A 20,462-nucleotide genomic window follows, 5' to 3' on the forward strand; every position below is an offset into this window, starting at 1 on the left:
CTAACATTTAGCCATTTGTAGTGCTGTTTTATTGCTAACCTTTAGCTCTTTGTAGCGCTGTTTTATTGCTAACCTTTTAGCTCTTTGTAGCATTGTTTTTTTTGCTAACATTTAGCCTTTTGTAGATTGTTTTATTTCCATACAGATGTGTTATCTAACATTGTTTATTTCTTTCAGCTGTGTTAGTTAACATTAGCCTTTTGTAGTATTGTTTTATTACTAACATTTACTTTTTTGTAGCGTTTTTCTTTTCAATTGCTAACTTTTAGCTGTAGCTTTTAGCTGTGATTTATTTTCTTCGGCAGTGCTAGCTAACATTCTGCCATGTGTAGCGTTGTAGGACTAGAAGTAATAGTGGATCTGACTAGCCAGATCCAGGCTTTTGGATGAACCTGGCTAGTCAGATCCACTATGTGACCTTAGAGACGTTCTATAGTCATATCAGACTGCATCGTCCACTGTAGGTTCTGCTAATCCTGTAGATTCTGCTAATCCTAACCCTAACCCTAACCCAGTAATCTGATGTCAGGAACACGAGAGGTTTAACCCTCCTGACAATTTCTGACCAGTTTCTTCTGACCAGTGTCAGAGAAAAAACATAAACATAAACATGTTATGCTAACATGAGCCAGCTAGCTAGTGTTGCAACCAAAATACCTGACAGAATGAAAGAACTACAAAAATACAAAACAACACCAGACAAACTAAACAGGCACTGACACACAACAGGTGAACACAGTCAGGTAACGGACCAGGGGCGGAGACCAGAACAGAAAACGGAAGAAACGTGTGGTGCTGGTTGCTATGGGAACCAGCGTGCGATAGCAAGAACACATGACAAAATTTGGAGCGATTTTCTGCTCTTGAGTTTAGTTGATTTTATTCAGTAAAATGATTGTGAGGGTGTTAGAGGAAGTGTTTATCTGCTTTTAGTCTCCAGCTTTGACTCGCTGCTAATCTTCACTTCCAGCTCCGCAGCTCTTCCGTTCATCAGCGTAACCTTTAACTCAATCGCTCATATCGCATGTATTAATGGATTTCACTCTTGTTTGTACTTCACGCCTCTAGATGTTTTCTATCTGTAATGTTTTTGTGTCGTTTCTCTGAGAGGAAACTTCCTGTCAGTGTAAGAAAGGGAAAAAGATTGCTGAGTGTAAACAGCGTTAGCATCAACGTTCTGCCAGATGAGTTAGCAACATGACGCTAAGTTCATGGGATCGTTCTACAATCAGAAGCTAACTAGGTACATTCATTAAATGCTAATCTGTGTGAAGGTTGTAGGTTGATTTTTGTTCCATGATTCACTCTCAGAACAGATTAGCACAGTGAGCTAACTGAACTGGCTGTGTTCCCTCAGCGGAAGCACCAGCCATCTCCATTACATCAGTCCAAGCTTTAATGTTCTTTATGATGTCTATTAGTCATAATGAGGACATAATGAATGTTGTTTTACTTTGTTAGTGTGAACTCAGGGTGAGGAGATATTGACTTTAGACCTGATAGATGTTCTTATGTTCTCCTTTTTAAATATTCATACATCATGCTGAAGCTGGGAGAGAGGATAAAGGTGACTGAAGGTTGATGATGATGATGATGATGATGATGATGATGTTGAGCATGGAGATGTTAGTGAGTTGATGATGAGGACGATGATAATGATAGTGGTGGTGATGGTGGTGGAGATGAAGACAATGAAAATGATGGTTATGAGGTTGATGATGATGGATGAAGCTGAAGATGAAGGTGGTGATAATGATGATGATGATTGATGGTACTGATGATGATGGTTATGAGGATTTATGATAATAATGATGAGCAATGATGACAATGAGCATTGATATTGATAGTTGATGATATTTATGATGATGATGATGATGATGAGGAGGAGGATGATTGATGATATTGATGATGATGATGATGAGCATTAATGACATGGATAATTGACATTGATGAGGAGTAGGATTGACGATATTGATAACGATGGGCATTAATAATTGATGACATTGATGATGATATTCATGATGAGGTTAATGAGGATTGATGATATTCATTCATTCATTCATTCATTCATTTTCTACCGCTTATCCGAACTACCTCGGGTCACGGGGAGCCTGTGCCTATCTCAGGCGTCATCAGGCATCAAGGCAGGATACACCCTGGATGGAGTGCCAACCCATCACAGGGCACACACACACTCTCATTCACTCACACAATCACACACTACGGACAATTTTCCAGAGATGCCAATCAACCTACCATGCATGTCTTTGGACCGGGGGAGGAAACCGGAGTACCCGGAGGAAACCCCCGAGGCACGGGGAGAACATGCAAACTCCACACACACAAGGCGGAGACGGGAATCGAACCACCAACCCTGGAGGTGTGAGGCAAACGTGCTAACCACTAAGCCACCGTGCCCCCCTTGATGATATTGATTTTGATCATATTAATGATGATAATGATACTGAAGATGATGAAGATTCAGATCCCAGAGACGTTCAGCACTGAATTGTCCTCAAACGTTTATCGTGTGTTTCTTATCTCCAGTCTCTAGCAGCCTCTCTCAGACAGATCACAGTAACACTGAGGGATGAACAAGTTCCTCATCATAAAAACCTGATCTCCAGAAACACCACAGAATCATGTGAGAGTGCAGCAGAGCTTTAACGTTTACCAGCTGTAGATTTCAAACTTACTCACATGAAGATCCGCATTTATTAAAATATAGCAGTGACAAAATGATGAATCTGTTCAGAGACCAACATCAATCACTGAATCATCCCTCAGAAGTCTCAATGTAAATCATCACCAAACAGCCATCCATCACTGTGTGTGTGTGTGTGTGTGTGTGTGTGTGTGTGTGTGTGTGTGTGTGTGTGAGATTCTCTTTCTTCTGAAGAGACATGAATTTTAAGGACACACATTTTAAGTGTGAGGAAGAAAAGAAATTTCCGTCACCTCAGATTCAGGTCAAAGTGCATCAAAGCCTTTTATTAAATCATTTCCAAACATCAATTCCTCAACACACACACACACACACACACACAGAAGTGCATCAGTAAGCAGTTACTCCCTCACCAGCCTCTCTCTCTCTCTCTCTCTCTCTCTCTCTCTCTCTTTCTCTGTTAATAAAAAAAACCCTTTCCATTTAATCCTGAATCTAATCCATTCCTCATGATGTTGTTTATTTGTTTATGTTTTTGTTTATTTTCTGTCTGATCTCTAATGGCTACACGAAGGTAAAAGTGCATCACTGTCCAATCACACGTACTAAAGCTGGTGTCCGATCTCACTGATGATCCGACAAAAGATTTAATGTCTGTGCAGAAACCAATATCACACATCTGACATTAATAATGGATGAAGATCATGGCTGTGTGTGTGTGTTTGTGTGTGTGTATGTGTGTGTGTGTGTGAGTGTGTGTGTGAAAGGGAAACCTGCTGATGTGACGAGAATCTGGGTTCCAGTAAAGTCACCTTCATCTTCACCAGGACAAAAATCCTTTTTTTTTTCCTCCAAAAGGTTCAACCAGACAAACTAGTCCCTCTCTCTCTCACTCACACACACACACACACACACACACACACACACACACACACACAGGAAGAGAAACAGGACGGTCAGTAATTTGTGTTTGTGAGAAATAGCTGTGTGAGTTGAGCAGTTATGAGGAGGAGGATTATGATTAAGTGCTCAGGAGCCATCATTCATCACCTCTTACACACACACACACACACACACACACACACACACACACACACACACGAATACTTCTGCTGTACACGTGTGTGTGTGTGTTTGTATGTGTGCGTGTGTGTGTGTGTGTGTGTGTGATGAGTCATATTGTCTTCACCTGAATAAGTGTCAGCTGTTTGACTCCACACACTTGGAGTCGAAATGCTGATGCGAGACTTTATGTTGAATTTTCAAATCTGATCTCTCATCTGTCTGATTTCATCACTTTATTACATGACTGCAAAGCAACAGCGGAGCTGATCAAGTACACTCTGTCCCTCAAACACACACACACACACACACACTCACACTCTCTCACAAAGGCATACACAAACACACAATCACACACACACACACACACACACACACACACACACACACACACACACACACACACACAGACACACACGCACACTCTCTCTCTCTCTCTCTCTCTGTAATGTACAGACTCACACACACTCTCTCTGTCTCTCTCTCAAACACACACATGCTCACTTGCAATCACACTCTCAAACACACACACACTCACAATCACACTCACACACAAACAAACACATACTCTGTCCCTCAAACACACACACTCTCGCGCTCTCTCACACAAACCAGGTTTAGATCGGTGTCTGGAGCAGCCTGGGACACTTCCGTTAGAAGCAGAATCTTTGTGTGTGTGTGTGTGTGTGTGTGTGTGTGTGTGTGTGTGTGTGTGTGTGTGTGTGCGCACCAGTGCAGGAAGACTTTTACAGCACGAGACTCCGGAGATGTTCTGCATGTGTGTGTGAGATTCCGGCACATGGATCTCTGTAGAGCGGAACATCCTCCGACTGTCAGCAGCTTTTTAGGCTCCGACTGCAGAGGGACGTCCAGCTGCAGCGCCGCACACCGAGTCCCTGCTGGACAAAGCCTCCGCTCGGACAACAAGCCCCAGGATGGACACAAAGTGGGAGCCAGTGCAGGGAAAAGTGCGGGTTTCATCACAGAAGAACAGAGAAAGTGCAGAAAAGATTCACGGATAATCAGCGCTTCTGTTAACGGAGTGTTTATCAGAGAGACAGAAAGAAACAGTTTAAGAGAGAAAAAAGAGAAGCTGGTGAGGGACTGATTATAAGTGTTATAACGTAAGTAAGAACAGAAGTCACTTATTTCCACAAACAGTCTTCAACATTAAATACAGCTGTAATGTTTTATAACAGAATAATGTTTTATAACAATCATCTGACCAGGCCATGTTGGTGGTTCCTCGTGTACGGCTCAAGCGTAGAGGTGAGCGAGCTTTTTCTGTGGCCGGTCCTAGACTATGGAACTCCCTGCCACTAGAGATTAGGACGGCACCCACCATATCTAGTTTTAAGTCCATGCTAAAGACCCACTTATTTTCTCTAGCCTTTTCATGATTTGCCCAGGGGTTTATGTCTGTTCACATCCGGTTTATGGTTTTATTTATCTCACCTTCTTTTACACTGGTTATTTTATTATATATTTATTGATTTTTATATTTATTTACATATATACATATATTTTTTTTAAGAATTCTTATTTTAGTTTCTTGAACTACTTTGTGCATGTGTGTATTCTTAAGCGTATGTGTGTGTATGTCAAACGCACTGTGAAGCACTTTGGTCAGCCATGTGGCTGTTTGTAAATGTGCTATACAAATAAAGTTGAACTTGAACTTGAACTTGAATAAAGGTTTTAACTGTTCACTAAATGTTGTGATGTGAGAGCAAATAAACACATGGAGATGAAATGATAGAGGAAAAGAAATCACTTTCAGACGGTTGATGATTTTACTGTAACAGCACAACACAGCGCTTATTCAATTTCAATTCAATTCAATTCAATTCAATTTATTTGTATAGGGCTTTTAACAATTTCCCATTGTCTCAAAGCAGCATTAGCCTACAGAAGTATGGAAACAGAAGAGGGAGAAAAATAAATAAATATATAATAATAATAAGAAGAAGTAGAAAAAATAAGAATAAAAATAGATAAGTGAATATATACAATTAAAGTTATAATTTTTTTAATTAAAAAAAAGATTAACTTAAAATTTAAAATACTATAAATCTATCCCTATACCTATCAAGCAAGTCAGAGGTGATGGCTTCAAGGAAAAACTCCCTGAGATGATATGAGGAAGAAACCTTGAGAGGAACCAGGTACAGAAGGGAAACCATCCTCATTTGGGTGACACTGGACAGGAAGTACTGTAAATATAAATAATGTCCTTTCTACAACAGTTTATAATAGTGCAACCCGAGAGCTCCTGAGGAACTAATGGGTCATCGTAAACTCTGAGTTCAGCACAGACCTGATTGCTGATAAAGACCAGACCATACAGCTGACTGACACAACATTGGTTCAAAAGAAGGCATGACAGTCTCCGGGCGGCTTCATCCACAACAATCCCATGAGACACTGGCTGACCATGCAGATCAATCCCTGGCAAGGTGACCGCCGCGCGATGAGACTCTAGCCAGCGGTAAAACATCGGAGCCAGCGGCAGAACATCAGGAAGAGGAAGCTTATTCCTTATCTAATGAATTGAAACTAATAGATGTTGGTGTTTAATCAGTTCAATAAGACTGTAAGCTAAGCAGTGATTCAGTCCTGTGTGTTACTCTTATTGTCGCTCTCGTCTACAGAGCAGAGGTCACATTTCCAGTAACCTCATCTACCCTCCTCTGTTGTGTGAGTCAGTGGTGGTAGGTGGGGTCTGGAATTGCCAGTCTGCTGTAAAGAAAGCTGATTTTATCTCTGCTTTAGCTTCCCGTTACTCCTTTGATTTTCTTGAGCTAACAGAGTCCTGGATATCCCCACAGAACACTGCTACACCAGTTACTTTATCCTCTGCCTATGCTTTCTCTCATTCACCATGAGAAACAGGCAGGGGTGGTGGTACAGGTTTACTGTTGTCAAAGAGATGGTTTTTTTACACCTCTCCTCTTGTCACATTTAACCATCTCCTCTTTTGAATTCCGTGCCATTTCAGTTACCTCTCCAATTAACCTTGCTATCATTGCTGTCTACCGCCCTCCTGGTCCCCTCGGTGACTTCCTGGAAGAAATGGACACACTGCTTATTACTTTCCCTTCTGATAGCACCCCTCTGACAGTGCTTGTCGATTTCAACCTCACCTCTGACAAGCTTCAATCTTCTACACTCAACAGCTACATCCACACACAAAAAGGAGGCAATGTCCTGGACCTGGTTTTTACCCGTGCTTCCCCAGCTACAGACATGACTGTTACCCCACAACACATCTCCGATCATCACCTGGTATCCTTCACCATCACTCTCCCTATCCTTCCTAATACTACCTCTCACCCCCTTGCTCTTACCTGCCACAACCTCCACTCTGTCTCTCCTTCTTCTGTAGTTTCTGGCACTCTTTCTTCTCTTCCTGATCCTGAGTCCTTTTCCTCACTACCCTTGGACTCAGCCACAGATACTTTCCTCCCCTCTTTCCTCAACCATGTACTTTCTCTGCCCTCTGTTCACAAAACCCAAGAAAACTTCTTGTTCTGCTCCTTGGCTTTCAAATGTGTTGTGCAACAATCAAAAAGAGCTAAGTTCATCCAAGAGAAAGGGGAAGAAATCACAATTTGATGCAAATCTTGATTTTGCCCTACATTCCTGGCCAAGTTCTCCTCAGATGTGACTTCTGCCAAGACTTCCCTCTACAAGGAAAGCTTGAAACTTTGGCACAAAACCCTCGAAAGCTCTACAACATCATCTCTTCTCTACTCAACCCCCCGGCTGCACCTGCTTCATCCTTCCTGACTGCAGAAGACTTTGCTTCTTTCTACCATGAGAAGATTGAGGAAATCTGCAGGACCTTCACTTCCCAACTGCACTTACATCTCACAGTCTAGATTCCCCTACTCCTTTGTTGTCGCATTTCTCAACTGTTGCAACAGAAGAAATTTTACAACTCATCCAGTCTTGCAATCCTACCACCTGCCCATTGGATCCACTCCCTTCCACTATGCTCCAGACGATCTTACAAGACCTTGTGCCCTTCATTACCACTATCATCAATAGAGCCATAGCATCTGGAAAAGTACCAACTACTTTCAAGAGAGCAAGGGTTATTCCCATCCTAAAGAAACCTTCTCTGGATCCATCAGACATCAGTAACTACAGAACGGTATCACTTCTCTCGTTTCTTTCAAAAATTCTTAAATGCCTTGTCTATAATCAACTGTCTGTCTATCAACTGTCTGTCTCTCCAAGATCAACCTCCAATATCCCAACCTGTCTGGCTTTAAAGCAGCTCATTCCACAGAGACAGCCTTTTTGGATGTCTCTGAGAAACTACAGCCTTCTGTCCTTATCCTCCTTGACCTTTCAGCAGCGTTTGATACGGTCAACCACAAGACTCTCTTGTCCACCCTCAAGAGTCTTGGGATTTGCGGATCAGCTTGGGAATAGTTCGCTTCCTACCTGGAAGAACTCATATCAGGTAACATGGAGGGGAGTGACATCTGCTCCACGCAGACTCTCGACTGGTGTCCAACAGGGCTCAGTACTTGGTCCTCTACTTTTCTCTCTGTATACTCACTCTCTTAGTGAAGTTATTTCCTCACATGGGTTCTCTTAACACTGCTATGCTGATGATACACAACTTATCTTCTCTTTCCCACCCTCAGATACCACAGCTTCGATCAGATCTCAGCATGTCTGGCAGTTTATCATGGATATTATCATGGATGACTGCTCAGCAGTTAAAGCTCAATCCTAGCAAAGCTAAACTGCTGATCATCTCAGGTGATTCACCCCAGGTCATGATCTTGCAATATCCCTGTATAACGATCTTATCTCTTTTTCAGCCGCAGCTCACAACCTTGGGGGAATCCATGGACAATCAACTGTCCATTTTCCTTTCATGTTGCTAATGTGACTCGCTCATGTTGGTTCCTTTTCTACAACATTAGAAGGATTCGGCCACCGGCTGCTCAGGTACTTGTTCAATCTCTTGTCATTTCAAGACTGGACTACTGCAATGCACTGCTGGCAGGTCTACCTATGAACGCAATTTGTCCTCTGCAAATGATCCAAAATGCAGCTGCATGGCTTGTTTTTGTTTGTGTGCAGTGAGTTAAAGTGGTGATGGGGATCGAGGAGCTCAGTGTGAGGAACGGACGAGCGTGTCTGACTGCTGGGCCGACAGTGCCATATCACCGTGTACAAGAGGCTCATGTTGGCCTTCGCCGTGTCCATCCTTACACTCATGGTAGTGGCGGCTGTCGCCGTGACGCTGGCCATCAGCTTTGAGAAATGCAGCAGCGGCGGTGACAACTCGGTTCCCCCCGGGACCGCCGGCTCCAATCAGTCACGAGACAGCAAACAGAGAGGCGGAGACGTGCAGCCGTGGCGGTGTTTACGTTTACCGACAGCACTGCGGCCACGTCACTACGACCTCCAGCTCTCCGTCTACATGCACAACTTCACCTTCTTCGGGGAGGTGAGCATCAAGCTCGAGTGTATAAATGCCACCAAGTTCATCGTGCTGCACACCGACAGGCTGCACGTGGAGAAGGTGACCGTGTACTCTGACAATAAGAAACCTGGCGCCATGAGGATCCACCGGCACTTCCGGTACCTGCACAACCAGGTGTACGTCATCGCTCTGCACCGGGAAATGAAGCCACGCAGAACCTATAAGCTCCACCTGACCTTCCAGGCTCAGATCCAGAACCAGCTGCTGGGGTTTTTCCACACCTCCTACCTGCTGCACGGAGAGAAAAGGTGATTCCTCTTCCAGTGTTAATTCCTGCATTTGCTCACGGCTCAGTGTGGCAACGTGATTTAACACTTGATGCGTGAATGAACTCCTCAGCTGAGCAAAATACAAACACTGCAGCTGCTCAGGAAACACTTCCTAATTTCACTAAAAAGAAAACAGAAGCCAAATCTCTTAACAAATTAATTCTCTTCTCTCTTCTACAAGTACAGCTTAATATTTAGGACAAGACAAAAGTTTGCGCATCCCATGTTTGATCTTATACTGAAGTATAAATGTTTTAGAATGAATGGACAGAGACGTGACTGAGTCAGTGTGGCAAAACAATCACGTGTCTAATCACACGTTAGATTATTAGACCCCCACTTTATCCTTCAGACGTGCATCAGACACGTGAATCTAGTCAGATTAAATTGTTTGTTTTAATCACAGCATCAATTCCACACAGTTCTCCAGCCTCCATGTTTCTCAGTGTTTGGTATAAACAGACATTCTTCCATTTGCAGAGCACTAATGATTAATCTTCATCACATATTTAGCTGCTGCGCTGCTACACTACGCCTCTCTGTGGAGATTCACCTCCTGCTCATCACTCTATCTGTGTGTGTGTGTTCAGCTCTCTGTTCTCCATATGGCAGCAGTTTGTAACAGGGGAAAACTAGCAGTAATATTTCATAACTGGATCTGTACAGGATGCTCTGGCCACAAAACATCCGAGAGATTCTTTCTTTGTGCTTCTGCTCTGATCCAGAAGAATCTCTTCTATGTTTCAGTGAACGTGTTTAAGACGTAAAACACTTTTATACTGTGTAACTAAATCTCTAAGTCTCACTCTTTTAATTTAGAAGCCTGACTGTCAGCTTCTGATCATATTTCTAGCTCCATGTAATGTTCTCTTCTCGCTGTGCTTTAGACACACGCTCTGTTTTTATTTCCTTTGTAATAAGAGATGAGCGAACATTAAACCTATTCGTCGGATTTTATTTGTTTTATTCGCACAGGGCCGTATTCAGAGTGGAGTTATGTGAAGGTGTTGAGGATTTAATGGTGAAATCACAGGCCTCAGGATTCACGCCTCAGATATACAGTATCTGACAGAAGTAAGTACACCCCTCACATTTTTGGAAATATTTTATTATACCTTTTCATGTGACAACACTGAAGAAATGAGACACTTGTATAACAGTGTACATTTGCTGACCTTTCAAAACAACTCAACACACAGCCATTAATGTCTAAACCGCTGGACACAAAAGTGAGTACACCCCTAAGTGAAAATGTAAAAATTGGGCCCAAAGTGTCAATATTTTGTGTGGCCACCATTATTTTCCAGCACTGCCTTAACCCTCTTGCGCATGGAGTTCACCTGAGCATCACAGGTTGCCACTGGAGCCCTCTTCCACTCCTCCATGATGACATCACAGAGCTGGTGAGTGTTAGAGACCTTGTGCTCCTTCACCTTCCATTTGAGGATTCACCACAGATGCTCAATTGGTGATACTTGGCCAGTCCATCATCTTTACCCTCAGCTACTTTAGCAAGGCAGTGGTCGTCGTGGAGGTGTGTTTGGGGTCGTCATCATGTTGGAATACTGCCCTGCTGCCCAGTCTCCAAAGGGAGAGGGTCATGCTCTGCTTCAGTATGTCACAGTACATGTTGGCATTCATGGTTCCCTCAATGAACTCTAGCTCCCCAGTGCCGGCAGCACTCATGTAGCCACAGACCATGACAATCCCACCACCATGCTTGACTGTAGGCAAGACACACTTGTCTCTGTACTCCTCACCTGGTTGCTGCCACACACGTGCTACATCATCTGAGCAAAGTAAGTTTATCTTGGTCTCATCAGTCCATAGGACATGGCTCTAGTAATCCAATGTTTCGACGGGTCTGTCTACAAAGCTACCTTTGGCGTGACGCTGACACACGACGCCTCGTACCAGTCCGTCTCCAACATGCCGGTCGAGTCGTCCAGCCTGAACATGGATGGCAGACTCACCAATCGATTCTCCAGGACACCTCGCATGTCCACTTATTACGTGTCCTGGGCCGTGTGTGACTTCAGCTCCCGAGAGACGACGACACACGGCGGAGTGAGGGTGAGTCTTAAACACGGCTCATTAAAACATGCTGCAGGATGGACATTTACTTTGCTCTCCATTCATAAACCCAACACTTTTATTTTTCTGGAGGATGCCACTTACTCTGCCGGTTCCTCACCGCTGCTTTAAACACAGCCGTTTTCATGTGGTTGATATTTACGACTCGTTAATAAAAGTAAACCTCGTAGAGGTTAGTAAACCCAAAGGAAACTGCAGACATTTAATATACGGATGTACACACACTCACACTCTGTCTTTAATAAGCAGGTGAAGTGCAGCGCGTTTCTCTTTCTTTATAGATTCAGATGTGAAACACTTTTCCTGTTGTGTGATACTGAAAAAAATCACAAAGGGAATTTATTTATTTTCCTCATTTCCGCCACATGCTGAGTGTTATTATCTCTCCTCTGGGTGTGCTAACAACCTCAACATGCTCAGTGCTAAAGCAGGCTTAAACACACACACACACACACACACACACAGTGGGAGTGCTTTTAAAGCAGTTAGAGACACCACTATGATAATCTCCATGTCAGGAGAAAAAGGCAGCGCTATTAAAGAGGCGTTTTTGAGGTGATGGCAGCAGCGTAACAATAAAACGATGAATTTATCTTCTTTCTGCTCCTCTTCTCATCACTTCCTCCAGCTTAGTTACGTTTTATCAGTTTCCGATTATTTTGTCATGCAGGAACCAAGCAGAACCGGACTGCTGCAGTTCTACATTATCTCTGAAGAATCAGTGCAGAGCTGATGAGAAACTGCAAAAGGAAGTCAGGACATTGCTTTAAGACTACACAAGAAGCCCAGAGTCCACTATAATACCATTAAATTGGTCTAACTGATTATTTATCACTTGTTTAAATGTAATATTCCAGTAACATGCCACATAGTCACAGACTCACATAGTCACAGACTCACATAGACACATAGTCACAGACTCTCATAGTCACATACTCACATAGTCACAGACTCACATAGTCACAGACTCACATAATCACATAGTCACAGACTCTCATTGTCACAGACTCACATAGTCACATAGTCACAGACTCACATAATCACATAGTCACAGACTCTCATAGTCACATAGTCACAGACTCTCATTGTCACAGACTCACATAGTCACATAGTCACAGACTCACATAATCACATAGTCACAGACTCTCATTGTCACAGACTCACATAGTCACATAGTCACAGACTCTCATAGTCACATACTCACATAGTCACAGACTCACATAGTCACATAGTCACATACTCACATAATCACATAGTCACAGACTCTCATTGTCACAGACTCACATAATCACATAGTCACAGACTCTCATTGTCACAGACTCACATAATCACATAGTCACAGACTCTCATAGTCACATACTCACATAGTCACAGACTCACATAGTCACAGACTCACATAATCACATAGTCACAGACTCTCATTGTCACAGATTCACATAGTCACAGAGTCACAGGCTCACACACTCACATAATCACAGACTAACAGGGACACAGACTTAAAGAGTCACAGGGTCACAGAGTTATAGACTCAAATAGTCACAGACTTAAAGTATCAGAGAGTCACAGAGTCACAGACTCAAATAGTCACAGACTTAAAGACTCAGAGAGTCACAGAGTCACAGACTCAAATAGTCACAGAAGTAAAGATTCACAGGGTGACTCATGGACTCATGAATAAAGTACTCTGAGAACAGAATTACAAAAAAATGACTATGCGTGTAAGTAAGGAAAGAAAAATGCATTTACTGAGAACTAAACAGACCAACGGATTAAAACACACACACACACACACACACACACACACACACACACACACACACACACACACACACACACACACACACACAAAGAAACAAACAAGAAGGACTGATTGAGGAACTATAATTAAGTGTCTTTTCAGGAACAGTTTTAGTCCTCGGTGAGAAACAAGCTGTTTGCTGTCCAAAGGTCAAAATCTGTTTTCCGCTTTGTTCTCTCTCGGCCTTGCGATGTTTAGGATGTTGAGTATTTATTATTTAAAGCTTATATTGAATGAATACTTAATGCTCCACTCCACACGGAGGAACACAGATGAGGTAGCTGAAGACAGCTGTTTAAAAAAAAGTTTATTAAAATGATGTCATCCATCCAGCGTGAGGGGTTTCATCATTTTGTGGTACAGGTTACGTCACAGAGAAGACGAGTCTGTAGCTCCAAAGCATGTGGTCAGGATTATTTTTTCGTGTGTAAGATGCAGCTTTAGCTTCAGAACGTCGGACACGTTGCGTAATACAGACGTCATATTTTACACCAATATGTTTCCTAAACCTGGTCTGATATGCCAAGGTTCCCCAGCTCCAATCTGCACGTTGTAAAGTTTTACTTCTTTTAGAAACAAGCTGATCAAGAACAGCAAGATTTATATGAAGATATTTACACGAGTCAGAAAGTGGACACACTTGAGCTGCTGCCATAGAAACGTTTCTCTGATTTGCACTTTTATTTCCAGTCTGTGTGTTACGGCATATTGTGTGAATCAGAGCCCTGAGGAATACTCTCTTCCTGTGTGTGTGTGTGTGTGTGTGTGTGTGTGTGTGTGGGCTGGTGGATGAGTTGATTCGGAGAGTTTTAAGACACTTCATTCTGTTCCACTCGTCCGTGAGCTACGAGCCGTGCAGATCCTCAGAGCTTCGTCTGGTGTCATTATCCTCCAGTCGATAACAGACTCAGAGCCGCTCTATTCCAGTCCAATTAACTCCATTAGAGTCCTGAGACAAAAAAAGAGAGAGAAAAATGGAGAAATGACCAGCATGTGGAAACTCATGACTAATTAATTCTCCCCAAGGCTGAATAATTCAGAATCAATTTGCATCCTGTGTGTTTTATCACTTCACCTCAGACAGCCTTTAAATCAGGAATATTTCTAAAGATCCAGTTCATATAGAAGTGAAAAGTGACGTAGGAGCTGATGTGGAACAAAGACCTGCTGTGTGTGTGTGTGTGTGTGTGTGTGTGTGTGTGTGTGTCTGTGTGTTCTGGCTGGATTAATGGAGGTGCAGATGTTGGTGCTGCTGTTTTAGAACCATCATTTTTTACAGAGGGAACGTGTGACACCTCGTATTCTTTCACTCTCCTTCTCTCTTTATTTCTCTCTCTCTGTTCGGTGATAAAATGCTGCCAGCTGTAGAGTCACACACCGTCAAAACAAACACACCAGACGTGTCAGAGAGGAGCAGAGAAGTTTAGAGACAGGAAATAAGAATGAAGGTGTTTGAGGAACGATCTCCTGGATGTCCAGGTGACAGCTTAATGACCTGGACGTGTCTCTCGCTATCAGTGGAGTCGCTTCTCCTGTTTCACTGATTCAGTTACGAGTCGGATTTGTTCTGATGAATCGGATTTTGACGTGGCTCGGCCAGGTGGATTTACTGACTCTTTCCTTCATGTGACATGAAATCAGATTAGATCAGATCAGATCAGATTCTGGTCTTCACTAAAGTGCACAGTGAAGCTGCTCCCAAAGCAGTGATCAGATCAGACTTTCATTTGATTTCATTTGAGAACAATTTCACAATAGAAACAGGAACATTGGCTGCAGTTTGTTTGTCCAGGTGACTGATGAGTTCTGAGCTTGAAGAACTTTTCCTCTTCATCTTCCTCAGGAGCTTCATCAGCTTCATTTAAACTCCTTAATATCAGATAAAAACTAACAAACTTTATTGTGTGTATTTGTGTGTGTGTGTGTGTGTGTGTGTGTGTGAGCAGATACGGCTGTTTGCTCGACCCGATGCCATTCAGAGTGGATCTGGAGATTACGCCCTGCACATCACCAAGAGCCTCCTCAACTTCTATCAGGATTACTTCAGAGTCACATATCCCCTGCCCAAACTAGGTAACACTGACTGTGTGTGTGTGTGTGTGTGTGTGTGTGTGTGCCTTTATTTAACTCTTGTCATCTGTTTCATTCTATCGGTTTTCTGTCTGTTTGATGTGTTCATTTAAATTCATCATCAATCTCACTGCTCTACACTGTCCTATCATGTCCTGTGTGTGTGTGTGTGTGTGTGTGTGAGTGTGTGACTTTATTATAGATGCTGGCAGAATTTGCTGCTGATTGTGTTGTGGAGGAATTGCTATATTGTTCAACTTTGTTGCTGTCCATTGTGCGTACACACACACACACACACACACACACACACCACTACTTTTAGATTTCATAAAGACTCATTTATCTCTTTCTCAAGAGCACTGTGTCTGCAGTAAGAGAAGAGAAGTTTGTGTGTGTGTGTGTGTGTGTGTGTGTGTGTGTGTGTGTGTCTTCTGTCTTTCCTGTAAGTTTCTAACGAGGCTTTTTCATTACAGCTCCACTGATTTATGACCTGAAGAATTTCTACAATCAGTCTTTTAATCAATCAGGGAATTTTCAGGATTATAATTTTCTTGTGAAGTTGTCAGTAATGAGAGGAGACATAATTTTACACTCATAAATTTTGGTAACAATCAAAATCTGAGAGTGAAGCAGATAAAGACAGTCTGCTGTTATGACTCACACTTTTATAATCAGAAGATTTGTCTTTATCTCATTAGCACATTCAGTTCTGTGAACTGTGAACAAAAATTGAAAGTCTTGTAAGATCAAACACCAACATTCACAATCAAACACCAACATTCACCATCAAACACCAACATTCACCATCAAACACCAACATTCACCATCAAACACCAACATTCACCATCAAACACCAACATTCACCATCAAACACCAACATTCACCAAACACCAACATTCACCAAACACCAACATTCACCATCAAACACCAACATTCACCATCAAACACCAACATTCAAGACCAACCACCAACATTCACCATCAAACACCAACATTCACCATCAAACACCAACATTCACAAATACACACCAACATTCACAAATACACACCAACATTCACCATCAAACACCAACATTCACCATCAAACACCATCATTCTTCACTAAAAACCATTAAGCTCAGCTTTCCCACATTTTACTGCATTTACATTAACTAACATTCAACAACAAACACAAACATTCACCATCAAACACCAACATTCACCAGCAAACACCAACATTCACAAATACACACCAACATTCACCATCAAACACCAACATTCACCATCACACACCAACATTCACCAGCAAACACTAACATTCACAAATACACACCAACATTCACCATCAAACACCAACATTCACCAGCAAACACCAACATTCACCATCAAACACCAACATTCACCAGCAAACACCAACATTCACCATCACACACCAACATTCACAAATACACACCAACATTCACTATTAAACACCAACATTCTCTATGAAGCATCAGCATTCTTCAGCCCTGTGTGTGATTGTGCAGTGTGTAAGTCAGGCCTGTAGTGTAGTAGAGTTCGACTCTGGCTGTAATTAGGAGTATGGAAGTGACAGGAAGTGGAAATTGTAGACTGATTGTAGATTTTGATCTCGTAGTGTCTTCATCACATCCTGCAGGACAGATAGAGTCTTGTCTTCCTCTCGTTCTCTCCTGTCATCCATCCTGTTTATTTGTTTTTTGACGTGTTGTTGATGGTCAGGAGGCAGAAAGAGGAAATAGCGGTGATTAATAAAGGGCAGAGTGATGGAGTGAGTAGAGTGTGAGCTGTGTGTGATGTTCAGGAGTCTCTTCTCCATCTCTACTGTTACACTGACACTAACTTGACGTCTGACTCTAACACTTCAGCTGGTGTCCTCTGAGAGAGCCGACGCCTCACACACTGCCTGTGAAATGTCAAACCAATTAGTCGTCTAAAAGCTAATTAAGTCTTTAATTGGCATCTTAACGGGATCACAGTAAAGAAATTGTCACTCTGAGAGTTAATGATGCAAAATAGAAAACCTTCAGCTAACTTCAATACTGAGAAGGAAATAATGTCAAAATGTCATTAAGTCGAGAAACAAACACCAGCCTCGACTGAATCATTCCAATCAATACCTCCATATTGTTCCTCACCTTTAATAATATTTCAGTAGAAGATTCAGTAAAAACTGTAGGATTTCTGTGGGATAAATGATCTGCTTAATAAGTGTGTGATGGTGAATGTTGGTGTCTGTTGTAGAGTGTTTGTGTTTAATAGAGAGTGTTGGTGTTAATTGGTGAATGTTGGTGTTTATTGGTGAGTGTTGGTGTTTGATGGTAAATGTTGGTGTTTGATGGTGAATGATGGTGTTTGATGGTAAGTGTTGGTGTTTATTGGTGAATGTTGGTGTTTAATGGCAAATATTAGTGTTTATTGGTGAGTGTTTGCTGTTTATTGGTGAATGTTGGTGTTTGATAGTGAACGTTGGTGTTTGATGGTAAGTGTTGGTGTTTGTTGGTGAATGTTAGTGTTTATTGGTGAGGGTTGGTGTTTATTGGTGAATGTTGGCGTTTGATAGTGAACGTTGGTGTTTGATGGTAAGTGTTGGTGTTTGTTTGGTGAATGTTAGTGTTTGGGTTGGTGTTTATTGGTGAATGTTGGCGTTTGATAGTGAATGTTGGTGTTTGATGGTAAGTGTTAGTGTTTTTGGTGAATGTTAGTATTTATTAATGAGTGTTTGGTGTTTATTGGTGAATGTTGGTGATTGATAGTAAACATTGGTGATTGATAGTGAACGTTGGTGTTTGATGGTGAATGTTAGTGTTTATTGGTGAATGTTGGTGTTTGATAGTAAGAGTTGGTGTTTGTTGGTGATTGTTGGGGTTTGATGATAAGTGTTGGTGTTTGATGGTGAATGATGCTGTTTGATGGTAAGTGTTGGTGTTTAATGGTGTGTGTGTTGGTGTTTATTGGTGAATGTTGGTGTTTACTGGTGAATGTTGGTATGTATTGGTGAATGTTAGTGTTTGATGGTACAGTAAGTGTTGGTGTTTAATGGTGAATGTTGGTGTTTATTGGTGAACATTGGTGTTTGATGGTGAATGCTGGTGTTTAATGGTGAATTTTGGTGTTTGATGGTGAATGTTAGTCTTTATTGGTGAATGTTGGTGTTTATTGGTAAGTTTTATGGTGACTGTTGGTGTTTATGGGTAAGTTTTGGTGTTTGATGGTAAGTGTCAGTGTTTAATGGTGAACCTTGGTGTTTGATGGTGAATGTTGGTGTTTGATGATAAGTGTTGGTGTTTAATGGTGAATGTTAGTGTTTATTGGTGAATGTCGGTGTTTGATAGTGAACGTTGGAGTTTATTGGTGAATGTCGGTGTTTAATGGTGAATTTTAGTGTTTATTGGTGAATGTCGGTGTTTAATGATGACTGTTGGTGTTTGATGGTGAATGCTGGTGTGTAACGATGGACCTGCTTTGCTTCTCTCTCAGTCACATGGTGTTTCACCTCTGTAAGGATCAGTAATAGAATATGTCCAGTTATTCAGCATTATTATTTATTATATAATGACATTATAAAATGTCACTCTGTCCCTCTGCGACATCATTTACATTTCAGCTTTAAAAGGTCGTGTAGAAATTCCCATCAGTCCTCACTAAAGAAGATCCAGTGACATGTCTTTGCTAATATTCCACTTCCTGTCAGCTTCCCTCCTGCCTCAGTAGCTGTGACTTATTGTGATGGTCCGATTTCTATCATCGAGTCTTTCTCAGGCCGAGCGGCAGGACGAGGCTCTAATAATAAAAAAGAAACGTTCTGAAGATGATGAGAATCTTTTATTGAACTCATTCCACTCTTCAAGGTTGGATGTACGGAGGACATTTTCATATCAGACCGTCACCATGGTAACGAGACTCATAAATCTGAAGGGTTTTGCAGAAATAGTGAGAGAGATGAGATGCAGTGTGAAAGTGTCGCACGGCCATCATGTGTGTGATGAAGGTTAACACCACGCCAAGGCTTAAAATCATTGTACACACACACACACACACACACACACACACACACACACACACACACACACACACACACACACAGGAGATTTCTGATTGTCAGACAGACTACCATGATAGAACTCCTGCCCCACTGTGTGTGTCTCGTTCTGACTTTTTACACAAAAAATGTCTCTCACACATTTTTTCTGGACAGTTTTGTCCTGCTGAGACGTCACAGTGATGTGTGTTTGTGTTTCCCAGCAGGGAAGGATCAGGAAGAGGACATGACCTGGAAGCTCTTTATAATTACACCACATGTCTGAGCTGAACCATGTCACACACACACACACACCCACACACACACACACTGAGGCTGCAGAAGCTCATTTAGCTCAGGACTGAAGATGGCTTCAGGCTTCAGCTTTTAATCATCCATTTCAGCAGCTACATCCACACACCGCATCACTTCCTGTAAATGTCCTCGTTAAGAGAAGCCCTGATCCTGGGTGACCTCCAAGTCCCAGCCTGTGAGTCAGCGCCTAACGGTGTATGGGTCATTTGTCCTCAAGGGCCTTTGATTTGAAGGTGATGAAGTGTTTGAGTGGTGCAGAAGGCGTGAACAAGGCCACTGGCTGGGCCAGGAGATTATCCTGATTCCCCCTTTCTTTCTTCCTTTCTCTCTCTATATACATTTCTTACACAAGCCTGTGTGAATGTTTCTTACCCTACTTCATTCTCTCTTTTCTGTAAATAGATATATTGGTGTTTGATAGTTGGTGAATATTTGTTTTTGATGAAGTGTGTGTATGTGTGTGTGTGTGTGTGTGTGTGTGTGTGTGTTGTTTGCCCTTCCCAAAATGACTCTCAGGCTCATTAAAGCACTTATTTAATTATGAAGTGTTATTAATCAGAGCAGTGATTAAGGGAGAAATTGTTTCTCACTCGTTTTCACACACACACACACACACACACACACACACACACACACACACACACACACACACACACACACACA

The 20,462-nt window shown here is 42.1% G+C and overlaps 1 pseudogene; it reads left to right on the forward strand.

Annotated features, from left to right (window-relative positions):
• The first annotated feature begins 8,845 nt into the window (after window positions 1-8,845).
• The window catches only part of LOC132858682 (thyrotropin-releasing hormone-degrading ectoenzyme-like), a 43,612-nt pseudogene continuing 31,995 nt past the window's right edge, over window positions 8,846-20,462 (forward strand).

This window comes from Tachysurus vachellii, chromosome 16 (genome assembly GCF_030014155.1).
Source record: "Tachysurus vachellii isolate PV-2020 chromosome 16, HZAU_Pvac_v1, whole genome shotgun sequence".
NCBI classification, from domain to species: Eukaryota; Metazoa; Chordata; class Actinopteri; order Siluriformes; family Bagridae; genus Tachysurus; species Tachysurus vachellii.